Source organism: Leptinotarsa decemlineata, unplaced genomic scaffold (assembly GCF_025532065.1).
Source record: "Leptinotarsa decemlineata unplaced genomic scaffold, Ldec_3_MD MMD2_tig00000157_RagTag_RagTag, whole genome shotgun sequence".
NCBI classification, from domain to species: Eukaryota; Metazoa; Arthropoda; class Insecta; order Coleoptera; family Chrysomelidae; genus Leptinotarsa; species Leptinotarsa decemlineata.
In genome coordinates, this window is record NW_027412543.1 from 2,480,713 (window position 1) to 2,498,686 (window position 17,974).

Below are 17,974 nucleotides of genomic sequence, written 5' to 3' on the forward strand. Positions count from 1 at the left end.
CAAAACGACTTAAAACATTATGCCATCCACTAAATTTCTGCACACACAGCGTATACGAAGGGTATGCTAAATACCATTCTGTCTCAAACGACACCCTATATACACTTTTACCTACAGTTATTCAAGCTGTTGATGGTACCTCATTTGACGAAACTCTGTGTCCTTCTGACACACATGGAATCGTTACCTCCCTTCCACTCTACTAGTTCAAGTCCACAGTGAGTCCCCATCGCAACCCGCAAGGACTTATTGTGGCTCAAATGTTCGAATGGATATGCTTCACTCTAAAAACCTGATTCGGTGCCCAGCGGGTCAATCATATGTAATGCTGTTTCGTTATTTTTTCCCCAAAAAGCACTAATTTTTTCTCTACTCTACACTGATGTCATCACCTTCTTCTCATATTACATCTTTTACACACATCTACCTCTAGTCAGGGGTATTCCACAAGGTTCCGCTATGAGGTCTGAATCTCCAAAGCATAAATGAGTCAGAAACGGAGTTTTTCATTAAACGATAGAGCCCCATTGCCATGTTTCTTAAATAAAACACCCTATACACACACATGTTGGGGTATCGCACGCGAAAAGGTCCCACGAAAAATTGTCAAAAACTATCAAAAACATACGGAAAACGATCGAAAACGCACGAAAAACGGTTGAAAACGGTAGAAAACACATGAAAAAAACGGTCGCACACAAAAACGATACAGCCTTGTGACGTATTTGAGACACCCTGTACACACGGGAATCGTTCGCTGAAACGATACACTTCCTGACATTTTACAACCTGTAAACATTGAAATACGCTAAAACGATAGAGCCCCCTACCATGCTCCTTAAATAAAACACCCTGTACACACACACATATGTTGGGGATATAGTAAAAAACGCACGAAAAACGTACGGAAAACGGTAACACGTAAAACAGTCACACGAAAAACGGTCAAAAACGAACGAAAAACGATCGAAAACATACGGAAAACGATCGAAAACGGTTGGAAACGGACGAAAACGCACAAAAACGGTCAAAACACACGAAAAATACGGTCGCCCTCTGACATTTTACACCCTATAAACATTGATTTGCACCCTGTATGACATGTTTTTTCCGGCTCATGTTTTTTTCTTTAATCCAATTCGTAATTATGTCATTGTTTTTATAACACTCTACCAACTTATCAGAACGCGCTTATCAACCACAACCCATATCTACCAACTATTCGCATTCACTTTCAATATACCTCGCTAACGATGAGATTATTCTCAAAAGCTACGATACCAAACGTCCCGCGTTCAACTCCTCAACAAAACTATTTTTATAACGTTTTACCTACCCGCTTATTCTCAATTATTCCACAGATCAAATCTCCCGCCACTATAATGCACGCTCTGCGCGTAACAATGGTTCGCCGCTCTATTGGATGCCTGACAACCTGTGACAATTTGTAAGCCTGGCTGGTGACGTCACTGTTCGTCACTGGTACACCACGGTTGGATGCCTGGCTGTCTGTCTCGCTCCGGCTGTCTGTCTGGCTCAATCGGGGCCGAGTCTATTTTGGATGCTGTCAAAATCATCGGAATAGGACGACCGGAAGTGAAAACCGGAAGTGGTCGTTTTTTGATGGATTCGAATCCATCTCACCCTAAGGAATCCAAATATATCATATGTTTCAGTATACAATGGTTTTTTCATTTCCTTTGTCAATGAATTCTGCGTTTTGCATCAAGCTTCTGTAATTGGAATGAACTTATAGTTGTTCATAACCCAACATTTTTCAATTCCAAGTTTTTTCAGTGATTTTTGTTGAATTTGCAATTTTTCCTATACTATTTCACATTGGGCGTAGGATATTATATTCGTTACACCATCTTTGTTTTTTCTCTGTCGGTACACTCTGTATTCGTTTCCCTTCCATTTGATGTACTGCACGTTGAGATTCAACTATCATTAACAAATATTTGGTTTAGTACCCTTATGACATGTTGCGTCATTTCCGATTTCTCTTCGTCGTTGACTTCTGCATTTTTTATCCTTTTATTTGACGTGCTGTACGCGACGATCCGATCATTATTAGCGAATATACAACTTAGAGCCCTTCAGACCGTTGTGCTATTATTTCTTGTAATTATTCATTAATTTCCACAAATTATCACACACGTCATCACCTCCCACGGTGACTACGTCACTTTCAAGGTTCCAATGTTTCATCACTATTATTATTATTATTCGATCCACATTCTCCAGTTCAATTTCATCTAACACAATCAATCGAGCGATATTTGATTTCTCCATTGTGATTAGCTGGCCGACACTACTCTTCAACAGAAGTTAGGTTGAGTGTTCACAAGTTTCCGTTCAAGAGTCTGAGAATTCGCGAAATGAATCTTCATATGACAAAGCATGGACTTTAGTCATTTCCTGATGATGCTAACTTGGTTAGTGGAACGCGTTAAATGATAAATGACTGTCATATTGAAACACAAAAAACCGTTACGACAATAACGATGAAACGATAACGAATAAACGTATGGAAAACGGTCGAAAACGCACGAAAAACGATCGGAAACGATCAAAAACGCACTTCTCCTGATGATGCTAACTTGGTTAACAAAGATACGAGACTTCCGACATATTGGAACGCTGGAATTCTGTTGAATCGACATGTTTTTTTCTTCAATGATGTATTTTAAAACGCCCTGTATATACAATAATATCATATTTCAAATCGACATGTTTTTTTTTCTATATTTTGACGCACCCTGTACACTTCGACGTCATATTTGTTTTTCAATGATGTATTTTGAGATACCTTGTACACATTGAGGGATCGCACGTTGAAAACTTACAGCCTCGTGGAACTGTTATGTTTTTTCTCAAATGATGTATTTTGACGCACCCTGTACACTTCGACGCCATGTTTGTTATAACATTGAGAGATCGCACTTTGAAACGATACAGCCTCATCAATCTGTAATGTTTTTTCTCAAATCGGATTCATCATTACTAATATATAACTTTCACGCTTCCAATTTTCATCGAGTCATTCACGAATAATTTCAAAACCGGTAACGCTACATTGCCCCATAAACAACGATTTATTGTACAACCGGCGACGTCGAACCTGCCATGCTGACATGTATTGACATTTGACAGATGCAGTCTTATAAGTCTAGTGTTTACAGTGTCCTTCTTCAACCAATAGATAGTTCAGCTAGTGACTCATAGAGGACTCTGTGTGTTCTATAACTTTTGTTGTATTCATATACTTTTGTATCGATGAATCGAGCGCTTATCTTTGTGTGGTTACTGATAACAGGACATGAAACAATTCTGTACGATAAATTATTCAAATGAATCTCTCAATATCCTATACGCAAAGCCACGTAAATATTTGAATCGATTACGTCACACGCGTCTCTCTCTTACACACACATACAGATATTTATATGAAATTTTAATTATTTTCCAAATCTAAGTATATTTTCCTATCTTCAATATGATAATGACGATTACATTCAATGGAAATAAAAAGAAAATGCTGTCAAGTATAATGAATGAGTTAATTTCGGTCCCGACGAAACTAACGCTATAAATACCCAACATTCGCAGTTAACTTCAATATCTTACGTTGGTGTAGAGGCTAAGGACAATGTTCACGGCACGGAGGATCCAGGTGCGAATCTCATAACTATAAACTTTTTTTAATTAAAATCACGTGACAAGGGGGCCTGAGCGCTGGTGCGGAATCCCAAGGGGGCCGAGTACTAAGGGAGCTGATAGGTTTTAGGTGGAGTACCAAGGGGGCCGAGGGGCAGAGTTCCACGCTTGAATCGCTCGTTCCATCCTGCGTCGATGACGTCACACGTTTCCCCCACTCCTGTTCGAACCAAAAATTGCAAAAAGTTCAGCTCCTTAAAAAAATACACGGGATTTTGCGCTCGTTCCCGCCTTGTTCATCTACTCCTAGTTCAAGAGATGTTTAGTTTGATGGAAATAACACTTCCAAAATTGCAGACTGACAAAAAAAAAACAAGACAGGGAGCCTTTGGTTGAATATCTCAATAGCGATGTTACTCAATGGGTAGAAAATCAGTATCGTGTGACAATCACCAATCCACCTATTCCAAATGACTAGAGTTGCGATAAAGAAAACCAATCTAATTCTGATGCTATATATTATAATGAATGCTCATTACTACATCCAACACTTCGGTTTCAAATTTCACAGAAAGTCATCATTATTCCTGTTAAAAATAACATGTCACCAGGGCCGTAGCGAAAAGAAATACCAGGGGGGGAGGGAATCCACATTTTCCCAACCTCATCAGCAAAATTTCCCAACTTTCGAAAAAATGAATGCCAAGGATTGAGTTACTACTATAATATAATAATTTTCTTACTCAGCTATCCAAAGATTGGCTGAATGCTTATGCACAAACAAAAATAAATTTTGGTAAATATGAAAATAATAATGGGAATTATTCTATTTTGGACCAAGGTCGTTGGTATTCCACCATATCCACCATGTATAGGAATATTCAATACAAATGACAGGAAACAACACCCAAATTATATTATGTTTATTGTTTTCTACTATTATTTTTTCTATCTTCCCAACTTTTCAAAGTCGAAAAAATTGCGTAATGTTGAGAATTTCGTAAAATGGTCGAGGCCGAGGAATTAGTTACTACTATAATATATTGATTTTTTACTCAGATATTCAAAGATTGTTTGCTGAATTGAATAAACATCAGACTTTTCAGTTTGTAAGCGTAATGTGAATTACGGGTAACCTAAGACTACGCTTCTGAAATAATTTATTATTTGCTAGTCAAAAGTGGCAATTAGTTACTACAACCTCATTAATGATTACACTCAAATGAAACGTTATGGAGACTGTTGCAAAGACTCAAAATAAATAGATACATTTCTAAAACTTTGCATTTTAATTTACTACCTCGCACTCACAGAACTTCCAGTACAAAAATGACTTATTATGTCAACAGAATGCTCTCCAATATGCGTCATAAACAGACTTATAATATAATTTTGCAATAGTGACCTAATATGAAACTAGTATTGAGCGCTTTTTTGCTAGGAGAGGAAAGTCTCTTGAATTATTTTCTGACAACGGCTCTAACTTTGTCGGCGCTGACCGTGAGCTGCAAACCTTATTCAATTCAGCTGTTATTTGGTCACGGTGTTCTCGAAAGGCTAACCTATAAATTTACTAAGAATCGATATAATGCGTCGGAACACAGAAGAGTTATATTGAGATGTATTCAATACTATAATTTTTTGAAGACTTTCTTGCTCATTTACCACAAACTGTATTTTTTTAAATCAATCACTTTCATTCTTAGGGTGCGATTTCTTTAAATCATTTTCCATGCGTCAAAGTATGTCTTCTCACATGGTCCCATCTACTGTAACCTTTACCGCAAATGGGGCAATAGTGCGGTTTGGTATCAGTATGATGATACATGTGCCGGGTGACATCGCATTTGTAATTGAACGTTTCATAACAATGCACACATTTGAAGGGTTCGTCTCCCCAGTGCCTTTCGAAATGTTTCTACAAGACCTCCTCACTGCTGAATCTTTTGCGTCATAAACAGACGTAACTCATGAAAAATTTAGAAAAGTTCAAAAATAATTTTGCAATAGTGACTTAATTTGAAAATACTTTACATTTATTATCAATATATATATTGAAAATATTATAAATACAAAGTTATTTGGTCACGGTGCACTCAAAAGGCTAATCTATAAATCTGCTAAGAATCGATATAATGCGTCGGAACACAGAAGAGTTATATTGAGATGTATTCAATACTACAATTTTTTGAAAACTTTCTTGCCCGGTTACCACAAACTGAATCTTTCGAAATCAATCACTTTCATTCTCAGGGTGCGATATCTTGGAATTATTTTCCATGCGTCAAAGTATGTCTTCTCATATGGTCCCCTCTACTGTAACCTTTACCGCAAATGGGGCAATGGTGCGGTTTGGTATCTGTATGATGATACATGTGCCGGGTAAGATCCCATTTGTAATTGAACGTTCTAAAACAATGGACACATTTGAAGGGTTTGTCTCTCCAGTGCCTTTCGACATGTTTCTGCAAGACCTCCTCACTGCTGAATCTTTTGCCGCACTTAACACACCTGAAGGGTTTGTCACCATCATGTATCGATTTCCTATGCTGTCTGAGGTAACATTGCTTAGAGAAATACATGTTCAAAAAGCCTAGAGAGGCAAAATGTCTTTTACAATCAAGACAATTATAGGATATCTGTCCCTCCATAGTAATGGATATGCTGGTAAATTTTCGCAATGTCATAGGAGATGAAGCATTGAAATCATTTGAAGGCTCCAGATGTAGCAATTGTAATGGTGTTTGGCTTATACGGAAATCGATCCCCGGTTGATGACTCCCTTGGGTTTTTTCAAACACAATCTCCGACGTTGACATCGCTTCATCAGCATATTTCGCTCCCTGTTCCATATACTGTTCGAGTTCCTTCGCTGAAATATCGTTTTTTACTGCTGCTGATTGCCTGTCTTGGTTTGGCAGGTTCGAGACGTTAGAAAGGAAAGGATAAGGAGAAGTATGGCAATTATGGGAATTCTGCCCCTCCATAGTACTGGATTCGCCGGTATTTTCTCGCGGTATCATAGGGGAGAAAGCACTGAAATCACTCGAAGGCGCTAGACGTAGCATTTGTGATGGTGGTTGCATGATACGGGAATTGATCCTCGGTTGATAACTCACTTGAGTTTCTTCAAATACCGTCTCCAACGTTGATATCGCTCCTTCAGTATATTTCGCTCCCTGTTCCACATACTGTTCTGGTTCTTTCGCCGAAATACTGTTTTCTACTGCCGCGGATTGCCTGTTTTGGTTCGACAGGTTCAAGTCTTCAGAAAGTAAAGAACCAGTAGAAAGATCACTGTTCAGAAATGCAACTGCATCCGAACTTGTTGCGAATCCATTCTCAGAGAAAACGTAATTTTCCAAATTATCTAGAATGTTTTCATTGTTATTCTCCATTGAAAGATAGTGCGATTTTCAGAATGAAAACTATATCAAATACTAGAAACTAGTCCACAAGCAGTTCAAAAATGAATGGTGTTTCTCGTAGTCATTCGTTATTATATATACTGAACAGAAACGTTTTTATGCTATTCAAAGCATAACTGTCGCTAAGCACCTACTACGTGATATGAACAGATGGATATCACAGAATTTAAATACCCATTTTCTGAAATAGTCGTCCGTCCGCATAGGTAACATTTTAATTGAACCATGTTAATATAATGATATCTTGGTAATTGAGATCAGAAAGCAGGTACATGAAATTTAGAATTTACCTACAGAATGTGAAGATTTCTCATTTGGCCAGTTCTAGAAATGACAATGTTTATTTGTCATATACAACGACATTATATAATGTTTTATTTTATCTAGTTTTAATAGGTAAGTTATGTATCTATATGGCTTATCGGATATAGGCTACAAATACGACGGTATCTATACAATATAAATTATTTTGAGGTTGTCAAAAATACATTATTATCTAAAATATATCTGAAGTTAGTTATATTTTCTTTTGTGATGGAAAGTTGAAAATAATTTTATAATTGAAAAGTCACCTATCGTTGAAAATGCGTACGGCAGCTCTTCGTAGGTATGCACTATGGATTTCGTTCAAAAAAACCTTTTTGTATTCTCAAATCTCAGCAATTGAATATTTTGTTTTATAGATATCTAAGTTGAGCGCCACACAGTCAATAAAATGAATGATCATTGATATGGTCGACTGTGAAACCAAATCTAATCAAATTCAGTTCTTTAAGCCACGGGAATGGAATGAAACTTTAAAAAATCAGATATTCTGAAGATACTTGACATTCACAAAATACTGGCCGGTGAATTGAATAAGGGTAGAAATCAAAATCTGAATGAGCTCCAAGTTTGCCATTTAATCATATGTGAAACACATTATAATAACTCAATAATGATCGTAGGTAAAAGTACGCTTTCATTTACCTAAGGATAGTCCAGGTAAAAATATCAGGAAAAGTAATATTCATAAGATTCATGTAATAAAAAAATAATCAATAGGAATGATGTTGAAAATTACCTCATTAGAATATACCCAGTTCAGGTTAATAAAACAGTATTTCTAATGCAAAAAGAGGTTATTTTCGGAAAAATTAGTCAAGTGTAAGTATAATATTTGCCTGTTAGTTTATCGTCGAGCTGCAGCTGCAGTTTTCTTCGACCAGAAACGGGACAGACTTGGAGCACGTACTTTTCTAATTTCAAAATGGACTTTGACTATCGTGGGGACATGGATAAACACATTTATCGAACTTGATGAATGAAAATTCCATCATTTGGTGAATTGACTGAAAATATATTTCGTGAGGCAATCAGAGATAGAAGTTCTTCTTGAGATTCTCGTTCATCACTCCTTTTTCCAAAAAATGCCACAACTCTTTGCCGTTCTCATGATCAAGGATCACCTACAGCGCAAATCTATTATGAGGAATTCACCCAAATAATTTTGGCAACACCTCATTCCTGACTTTCGGTTTGATGAAAATAGAAAATCTACTTCGAAGGGATCCGAGTGAATCGGTCCTATTGGAAAGAAAAACTTATCAATCTGTACCAGAAACTGATTACCATATGTGTATTGAGAAGTGAAAATCTTTGCGAGGAAAAGGGTGTGAATTGGATTGCTTACACCTCAGGAAACTTTTTTTAAAATCAATTATAATTACCTTCGGCGGAATAAAAATTGAATGAAGAGTACAGTAGGTTTTTATAAACACTACACAACCCCTCTCCCAAAAAAATAAAATAGACCACCAAAAGGATATTATACAACACGAAGTGCTATTCATTGAAGTTTCGGCTACGGTAGCTCTGCGTATCACACATTCTGTAAGAATAAGTACTATCGGAAAGTCTAAATTAGGATTTGTCATGAGTCGGGAAAAAGTTACAATCAAATATGTCTGCCTCAACTTGTAATGATCACACAAAAACTAGATACAATTTTCTTCGAAAGAACCATTATATCAAAAACACATACAAACCAATCAGAAACAAAAACTGATAGTACTCTCAGAATAAGGAACATCGTGCACTAACTTCCTTCATCAAGAATGAAAAATACTAGTAATATATCTGTAGGAAATCTAACAAATCCAACATAGGTTGAAATAGGAGATCAGTAACAAAATATTACCCTACTGATACTTCAGAGTCAGAACCATAATAGGGTTTTATATCCCTTATATGCCAATCTCCAGCATTTGAACCATCTACAATAACTAAATTATAAACCAAGGCCTATGGAGCTTGCCTATACTCACGCTCAACAGATTCAAACGGAGTTGTGCACACACAACTAATATGCTCCAAATCAAGAGTGGCTCCTTTGAGCCCAGTTAGCTTGCCTCGCTCAGAGCTATGCAGTGCCGTATTACTTTTCAATTCACTTATCATGGTCAAGAAATCTCTTCTATTAGACGTCACTGACATTTATTTGTGGTCCGACTCCACGATCGCATTACATTGGGTGCAAACTGCTCCGTATCGCTTGAAACCTTTATAGCCAATCGTGTAGCTGATATACAAAAACTTACCAAAATCTGTCATTGGCGACATCTATTCTCTAAAGACAATCCCGCAGATCTAGTATCACGCGGAAAATTACCTTCTGGATTTATTACTAGTTCTATATGGCCTAACGGCCCCTCTTGGTTATCACAGGACAAAGACGAATGGCCAAAAGGCGCATTATCTGAAATTACTCTCCCTGAACTTGAAGCCGTAGCAAATAATTCCGTTACTTGTTACGTTTCATTGGAAGGGTTTCCATTAGTTGAATGTTTCAGTTCTTTTCGTGAACTTAAATGTGTCGTTGCTTATCTATTGCGTTTTGTACACAATACAAAACATAAAACCCTCAAAATTAATTCAAACAAAACTAATCTGCTTGTTTTTGGTACTAATCGTAGCTTGGTGGAGAGACATATTATTATTGTTATCGGTGATACAGTAATATGCCCCACGAACGTGGAAAAAAATTTAGGTATCGAAATGGACGTGAATTTAAGGTTTACAAAACATGTCACAAAATGTGTTCAAAGAAGTTACATGAGTTTGAGAATGCTTTATCCTCATCGTCATTTATTATCAATAAGTTTGAAAATAAAATTAACAATTGCTCTTGTGTTGAGTCATTTTGCATATTGTGATGTTGTGTATGGTTCATGCCTGGATGAAAAAGATATTTTGAGAATTAGGAGGGTTCAAAAATCATGTCTTAGGTATATTGTATATGGTATCAGAAAATATGACAAAATTTCATATAAACTTAAAGAAACCAATTGGTTGACTATGGAAAATACACGTGTTTTACACTCGGCTACCCTCTTTTATAAAATATTGATTAACAGATGTCCATCATATTTGTATAACAAAATAAGATTTCGTAGCGATGTACACACTCTAAATTTGAGGTTTAAAGGGTTACTTTCTCCGCCGCACAATCGAACCACTCTATATCGACGATCCTTCAGTTATAATATATATAGTTTGTACAAAAATATTTCACAAAAATATAAAGTTAGTAGAGTTTTTTCATTTAAGTGTTGTTACAAAAAATATCTCATCGCTCCTCAATTATAAAGCCATTGATTTCATAGATTTTATACTTTTGAAAAATTTTCAGTAATGAATTCGACATGTTTTCTCTCTCTCTCTCTCTCTTTCCTCTCTCTCCTTCCTCTTTTTTTTTCTTCCTGTTTCATTGTTTTTTCTCTCGTTTAGTTTTCTCTCCTTCAAGGCTAGAACTAAAATCAACAGTACCCTTCCGGTACATGTTGTTTCTAGCCTCATTTGTATTTTTTCTAATCATTTTTATAGATTGTATATTTATTGTATTTATATGGAACTATGAATAAATATTTTTATTATTATTATAAACTAGAAAACAGAATCAAACAAAAAATACAGAACAAGGATCAAGCCACCCCAACAGACAGAACAATACAACGATGGACAGCATTTACGTACGTAGGACACCAACCCAAAAAACTAACAAACATCTTCAAATCACTGAACATCAACATCACATACAAGCCGAACACGAAGATAACACAAAAAATAAACAACTATGAAAAAGAAGATGACAAAGACCAAAACGGGATATACAGTATACAATACTCGGACTGCAACAAATTCTATATCGGCCAAACCAAAAAAAAAACTAATCCAAAGGTACAATGAGAACAAAAAGGCATACATAAATCCAATAGTATATAAATCAAACCTCGCAACACACGCCATACAAAACAAACATAATTTCCCCCCACCAGAGAACATAAAACTCATAAAACAAGTCAACAAGGGAAACCGCATGGACTTTTGGGAAAACTTGAACATCCATAAATTTAACAGTCATAAATCACTCATCAAGGAACAAGTACAAATCGAAACACAACAAGACCTAGCATTCAATATAATAAACAAAACCATACACATTCCTAGAGAAGATCTAACACAAAGAAGAGCAGTACAAATACAGACGAATTTACCTAAAGTACCTGAAATACCTGAGTTGAGACGCTCTGACCGTATAAAGAGGCAGACGACAGGATGACAAGTTCAGTTTGAGTGCCTAGAGGATGACAGTACTACCAACTGTCGAAAGCGCTCGCAGATAATCAATAGAAGATATAAAGCTTTAAATCCTTCTTGTGGAATATCAATAATAATATATATGAATTGAAAGGGTTATATTTTTAGGAGTGATTAATTTTTTGGGAAATGGAAGATTCTCTCATCCATTTTTTTGTATCAGATGGAGTAGTAGAAAGCCAAAAACTTTCTTTCACAATATATATATATATATATATATATATATATATATATATATATATATATATATATATATATATATATATATATATATATATATATATATATATATATATATATATATATATATATATATATATATACAGTATATAATGGTTTTTTCATTTCCTTTGTCAATAAATTCTGCGTTTTGCATCAAGCTTCTGCAATTGGAATAGATTTATAGTTGTTCATAACCCAACATTTTTCAATTCCAAGTTATTTCAGTGATTTTTGTTGAATTTGCAATTTTTCTATTGCTATTTCACATTGGGCGTTGGATATTATATTCATTACACCATCTTCGTTTTTTCTCTGTCGGTACACTCTGTATTCGTTTCCCTTCCATTTGATGTACTGCACGTTGAGATTCAACTATCATTAACAAATATTTGGTTTAGTACCCTTATGACATGTTGCGTCATCTTCGATTTCTCTTCGTCGTTGACTTCTGCATTTCTTATCCTTTCATTTGACGTGCTGTACGCGACGATCCGATCATTATTAGCGAATATACAACTTAGAGCCCTTCTGACAGTTGTGCTATTATTGCTTGTAATTTCACATTAATTTTCACAAATTATCACACACGCCATCACCTCCCACGGTGACTACGTCACTTTCGAAGTTTCAATGTTTTATCACTATTATTATTATTATTCAATCCACATTCTTCAGTTCAATTTCATCTAGCACAATCAATCGAGCGATATTTGATTTCTCCATTGTGATTAGCTGGCCGACACTACTCTTTAACAGAAGTCAGGTTGAGTGTTCCACAAGTTTCCATTCAAGAGTCTGAGAATTCGCGAAATGAATCTGCATATGACAAAGCATGGACTTTAGTCATTTCCTGATGATGCTAACTTAGTTAGCGGAACGCGTTAAATGATAAATGACTGTCATATTGAAATACAAAAAACCGTTACGACAATAACGATGAAACGATAACGAATAAACGCACGGAAAACGGTCGAAAACGCACGAAAAACGATCGAAAACGATCAAAAACGGACGAAAACGATCGAAAACGCACAGAAATCGATCGCACGCAAAACAGTAACTCCTCGACACCCTTGGTGTCATTTCCTTCCTCTCCTGATGATGCCAACTTGGTTAACAAAGATACGAGACTTCCGACATGTTGGAACGCTAGAATTCTGTTGAATCGACATGTTCTTTTCTTCAATGATGTATTTCAAAACGCCCTGTATACACAATAATATCATATTTCAAATCGAAATGTTTTTTTCCTATATTTCGTTGCACCCTGTACACTTCGACGTCATATTTGTTTTTCAATGATGTATTTTGAGATACCTTGTACACATTGAGGGATCGCACGTTGAAAACTTACAGCCTCGTGGAACTGTTATGTTTTTTCTCAAGTGATGTATTTTGACACACCCTGTACACTTCGACGCCACTTCGATTCATCATTACTAATATATAACTTTCACGCTTCCAATTTTCATCGAGTCATTCACGAATAATTTCAAAACCGGTAACGCTACATTGCCCCATAAACAACGATTTATTGTACAACCGGCAACGCTGAACCTGCCATGCTGACATGTATTGACATTTGACAGATGCAGTCTTATAAGTCTTGTGTTTACAGTGTCCTTCTTCAACCAATAGATAGTTCAGCTAGTGACTCAACTTTTGTTGTATTCATATACTTTTGTATCGATGAATCGAGCGTGTTATGTATGGACAACCCATGTTATAGATATAGCCAAGGCCAATTCCCGGAGTGCATTTACATTAAGTATCTCACGCTGGATACCAGGAATTCAATAGACGCTGCAATTCTACCCAAGCTTACCCGATATTATAAATATGAGTTTTTCTTTGTTTCAGTTAGTTGTAATTGTACCTTTGGCTTTAACATTGCTAATAAAATATAATTGTAACTCAACTTTGAGTTTTTCGGAAAAGTTTTATTTTTAAAAATCGATTTCGGAAGCTCCCAAACTTAATTGGCGCAGTCGTGGTAGGATAGTAGTGGCCCGTAGTGATCTAAAAATCGACACTAATCCATTGCTATATCCTCGAACCGGAAGATTTCGAACAAAATCGTCGAAGTTATTTCCAATTATTTTTAAGAACTGAACAAACATCGAACATTCAAGTGAAAAAATTTGAACATAGTGATAAGAAAACTCTGGATTATCAGTGCCAAGCAATTTATTGGATTATCAGTGCCAATCACTTTATTGGATTATCAGTGGACTATCAGTGACAATCAACCTGCTGAAATACCAGGAACACTCAATTAATTTCATCTCCAGTAGCAGTAGTTAAGTGGAAGCGATTCTGGGTCAGTCTCCCACTGACAATTTTTGGGTTACCACTTCAGGACCATTTGGACCAATGAGGATACTACAAAAATTATTGTAAGTGATTGCTCATTTATCCCAATTTAATCCTTAACAGTGATACCCCTTATATTCCCTTTATATGTCTGAAATTGATTATCTCACAAATTTGATTTCGAATATCAATCTTCATAACGAATTTTCTGAAAACAATACCCAAGAACAAGCCGACGAAATGACCGCTTTTCAAACAAGTTATTTGGATGCCATCCCAAGATTTGAAGGTGAACCAGCAGAGCTAGCAGATTTTATTGAAGCATGTGACCTCATAGTGAACCAGTTTTCCAAAAGAGAGGACCCAGCAGCCTTCATCAATAAGTTTTTGATAACCTGCATAAAAAACAAACTTACAGGGAGAGCAAAAACTATAACCGGAGCAAGGGAAATAACGTCTTGGGCAGACCTTCGCAACTTACTTCAACGAAATTTTGCCGATCAAAGAGACGAAAATTCACTGCTTCGAGACCTTATGCTTTTGAGACAAGGAAATAGCGAGTCACCACAACAATATGGTTCTCGATGTCAAGATATAAGAAGCCTTCTTCTTTCAAACCTTGCCTGCAACGAACCTGATGCACAAGTTTGAGTTGTCAAAACCAGCTTATATGATAGTCTCACATTGAAAGCTTTTCTCACAGGATTGAAGGAACCATTAGGATCAATCATTCGTTCAAGAGGCCCCCAAAATATTGAAACAGCTTTATCTCAAGTTTTAAGTGAAGAAAATATTTCATATGCGCGAAACAAAACCAATACTTTGATACAAGTGCATAACCAAAGGAGAGATACTCACACATTACCGTTCACTAGCTCACAACCAAGAAATCCAGTAATTCGTCCAACTCCAGGATTTTCGCAAAACCGCCAGATTATTGGTCAGAGACCAATTGGACCTTTCATACCACAAAATCAAGTGACATTCCAAAGACCACCCTTCAGGCAACCACCTGCCTGGAATTCATCTACAATGCAGAGTAGCCAACAAAGCAGACCTACCCAGAGGAACGTTTTTCAACCAAATCCATTCCGTCAAGCATCCAGACCAACACCAATGGATACGTCATCAGGAAATTTTTCAAAAAACACACAGCCTAAACCTAAACCAACATTCGTGTCTGAAGAATTATATTTCTCAGAAGAGACAGACTATGCCAATGAAAATATGGATTATGGATACAATCAGTACCACTCACTCGATCAACAAGAAGAAGAAAACTATCAGTTGTACGAAAATTTCACAGAAACACAGGAACAACTAATTCCTGGACATGAACCGGAAGAATGCCAAAATTTTCGTATTACCCAACAGGACAAATCAATGACTTAGTTGAGATTAACGCTACATCTATTTCCAAACTACCGTACATTATTTTTCCTGAAACTAATTCAAAATTCATGATAGACACTGGTTCAACAAAAACTCTCATTAGTACAAATTCGGCTTACACATATTACCCACAGCATATTCAAGAGGATCATTTCCAGATACAATCAGCTCACAATATTTCCACGCACAACTATAGCATAACTATACCTCTATCAAAAATTTTCAAAAGACCCGATCTTTGCCAAAAGTTCTTCATTTTCGATTTCAATCCTAAATACGATGGACTCATTGGAATCGACTTGCTACGAAACATTGGAGCATCAATTAACTTAGACAGTAACGAGCTGCTAACAAAAGAAACAACCATTCCACTTCATTTCGAAGGAGAAGAGAACCAAAGAAAACACAAAAAGTCGAAAACATCAATTTTTCATATGGAACTTCTTCCCCGAACTGAACATATTGTGGAGATACCGGTCAACAAACCACTAAAAGAAGGAATTTTAAGCTACAACAAATTTCAAGATTTGGAAATGCCAGCAGCATACGTTGCAGTTGATGACGGAAAGGCTTTAACAACAATAATAAACCCAACAAATGAGAAATTGATAATAGATCTATTTGAACCAATTAACATCGAGCCTATCGACATTTACGAAGTGACCAATTTTGAAGACTCAAATTTCACAGGAAATGAAGAATCTTATGAAGAACTACGAAATATAAATTTAAAAAATTTACGGCTAGATCACATGAATAAAGAAGAGAGAAGGGAAATTCGAAAACTTTGTTCCGAATTCAAAGATATTTTTCACTGTGAGCAGATCCCTCTAACGTTCAATAATAAAATAAAGCATACCATTAAGCTAACAGAAGACACTCCTATATTCACCAAATCATACAGATATCCTCAAGTTCACCAGCAGGAAGTTCGCAACCAAATAAAATCAATGCTACAGCAAGGAATCATACAGCCGTCTACATCACCTTGGAGTTCACCATTGTGGATCGTACCGAAAAAACCGGACGCGACAGGAAAGAAGAAGTGGAGGCTTGTGATTGACTATAGGAAACTCAATCAAAAGACAGTGGATGATAAATATCCACTACCTAATATCACCGATATCTTGGACAAGCTAGGCCGAAGTCAATATTTTACTACTTTGGATCTCGCTTCAGGGTTCCACCAAGTTCAGATGGATCAACGAGATATCGAAAAAACAGCCTTCAGCACGGAGAATGGTCACTACGAGTACAAGAGGATGCCATTTGGGCTCAAAAATGCTCCAGCGACGTTTCAACGCGTCATGGATAACATCCTTAGAGGTATACAGAACGAGAAATGTCTTGTGTATCTAGACGACATCATAATTTTCTCCACATCCTTGCAGGAACATCTGGAACACCTCAGAGAAGTTTTTGAACGACTGAGGACATCCAACTTCAAAATCCAGTTGGACAAAAGTGAATTTCTGCGAAAAGAAGTAGCTTACCTCGGACATATAATAACTCCAGATGGAGTGAAACCAAATCCAGACAAAGTTAGTGCCATTCAAAAATTTCCGATACCAAAAAATCAGAAGGAAATTAAAGCATTCCTTGGACTACTAGGGTATTACAGAAGATTCATAAAGGACTTTGCCAAGCTGACCAAACCCTTGACCAAATGCTTAAAGAAGAATGCCAAAGTCGTGCATTCAGCCGACTTTATAGAAAGTTTTGAAAATTCCAAGAAAATTCTTATTAATGACCCTATACTGAAATATCCAGACTTTAGTAAGCCCTTCATTTTGACCACCGATGCGAGCAATTTCGCACTAGGAGCTATACTATCCCAAGGACAAATCGGAGAGGACAAGCCAATCGCCTATGCGTCAAGAACCTTGAACGACACAGAACAAAAGTACTCGACAACAGAAAAAGAACTCTTGGCGATCGTTTGGGCGACGAAGTATTTTCGCCCGTACCTCTACGGAAGGAAGTTCACTATCTATACGGATCACCGACCACTACAGTGGCTCTTTTCGTTGAAAGAGCCCAACTCAAAATTAGTAAGATGGAGACTTCGCCTCGAGGAATATGACTACACAGTCGTATACAAAAAGGGAAAACACAACACCAATGCTGACGCTCTCTCAAGGATACAAATTAATCCAATGGAAATTGATGCTAGATCCACCCAAGTCGAGAACGACCCCGAATTAGATCAACTCCTAGATGATCTCATACGGATGGAAGAAGATAGTCGAAACCGATTGATCACCCCAGAACCTATGGACACGGGAATACGACAAGAAGAAATTTTTCGTGCACCTGATTCC

The 17,974-nt window shown here is 36.6% G+C and overlaps 1 long non-coding RNA gene across 3 annotated transcripts in view; it reads left to right on the forward strand.

The window, feature by feature from the left end:
- Positions 1 to 17,974, forward strand: part of LOC141481334 (uncharacterized) — a 52,212-nt gene that overhangs the window by 13,152 nt on the left and 21,086 nt on the right. For 2 of the 3 annotated variants that reach the window (XR_012464898.1, XR_012464899.1), the window contains exon 3: positions 1,362 to 1,591. The exons of the other annotated variant lie outside the window; for it this stretch is intronic. This is a non-coding gene — a long non-coding RNA (uncharacterized lncRNA). Of the gene's footprint in view, positions 1 to 1,361; positions 1,592 to 17,974 lie in introns of those variants that run through there. 3 annotated transcript variants of the gene reach the window in all.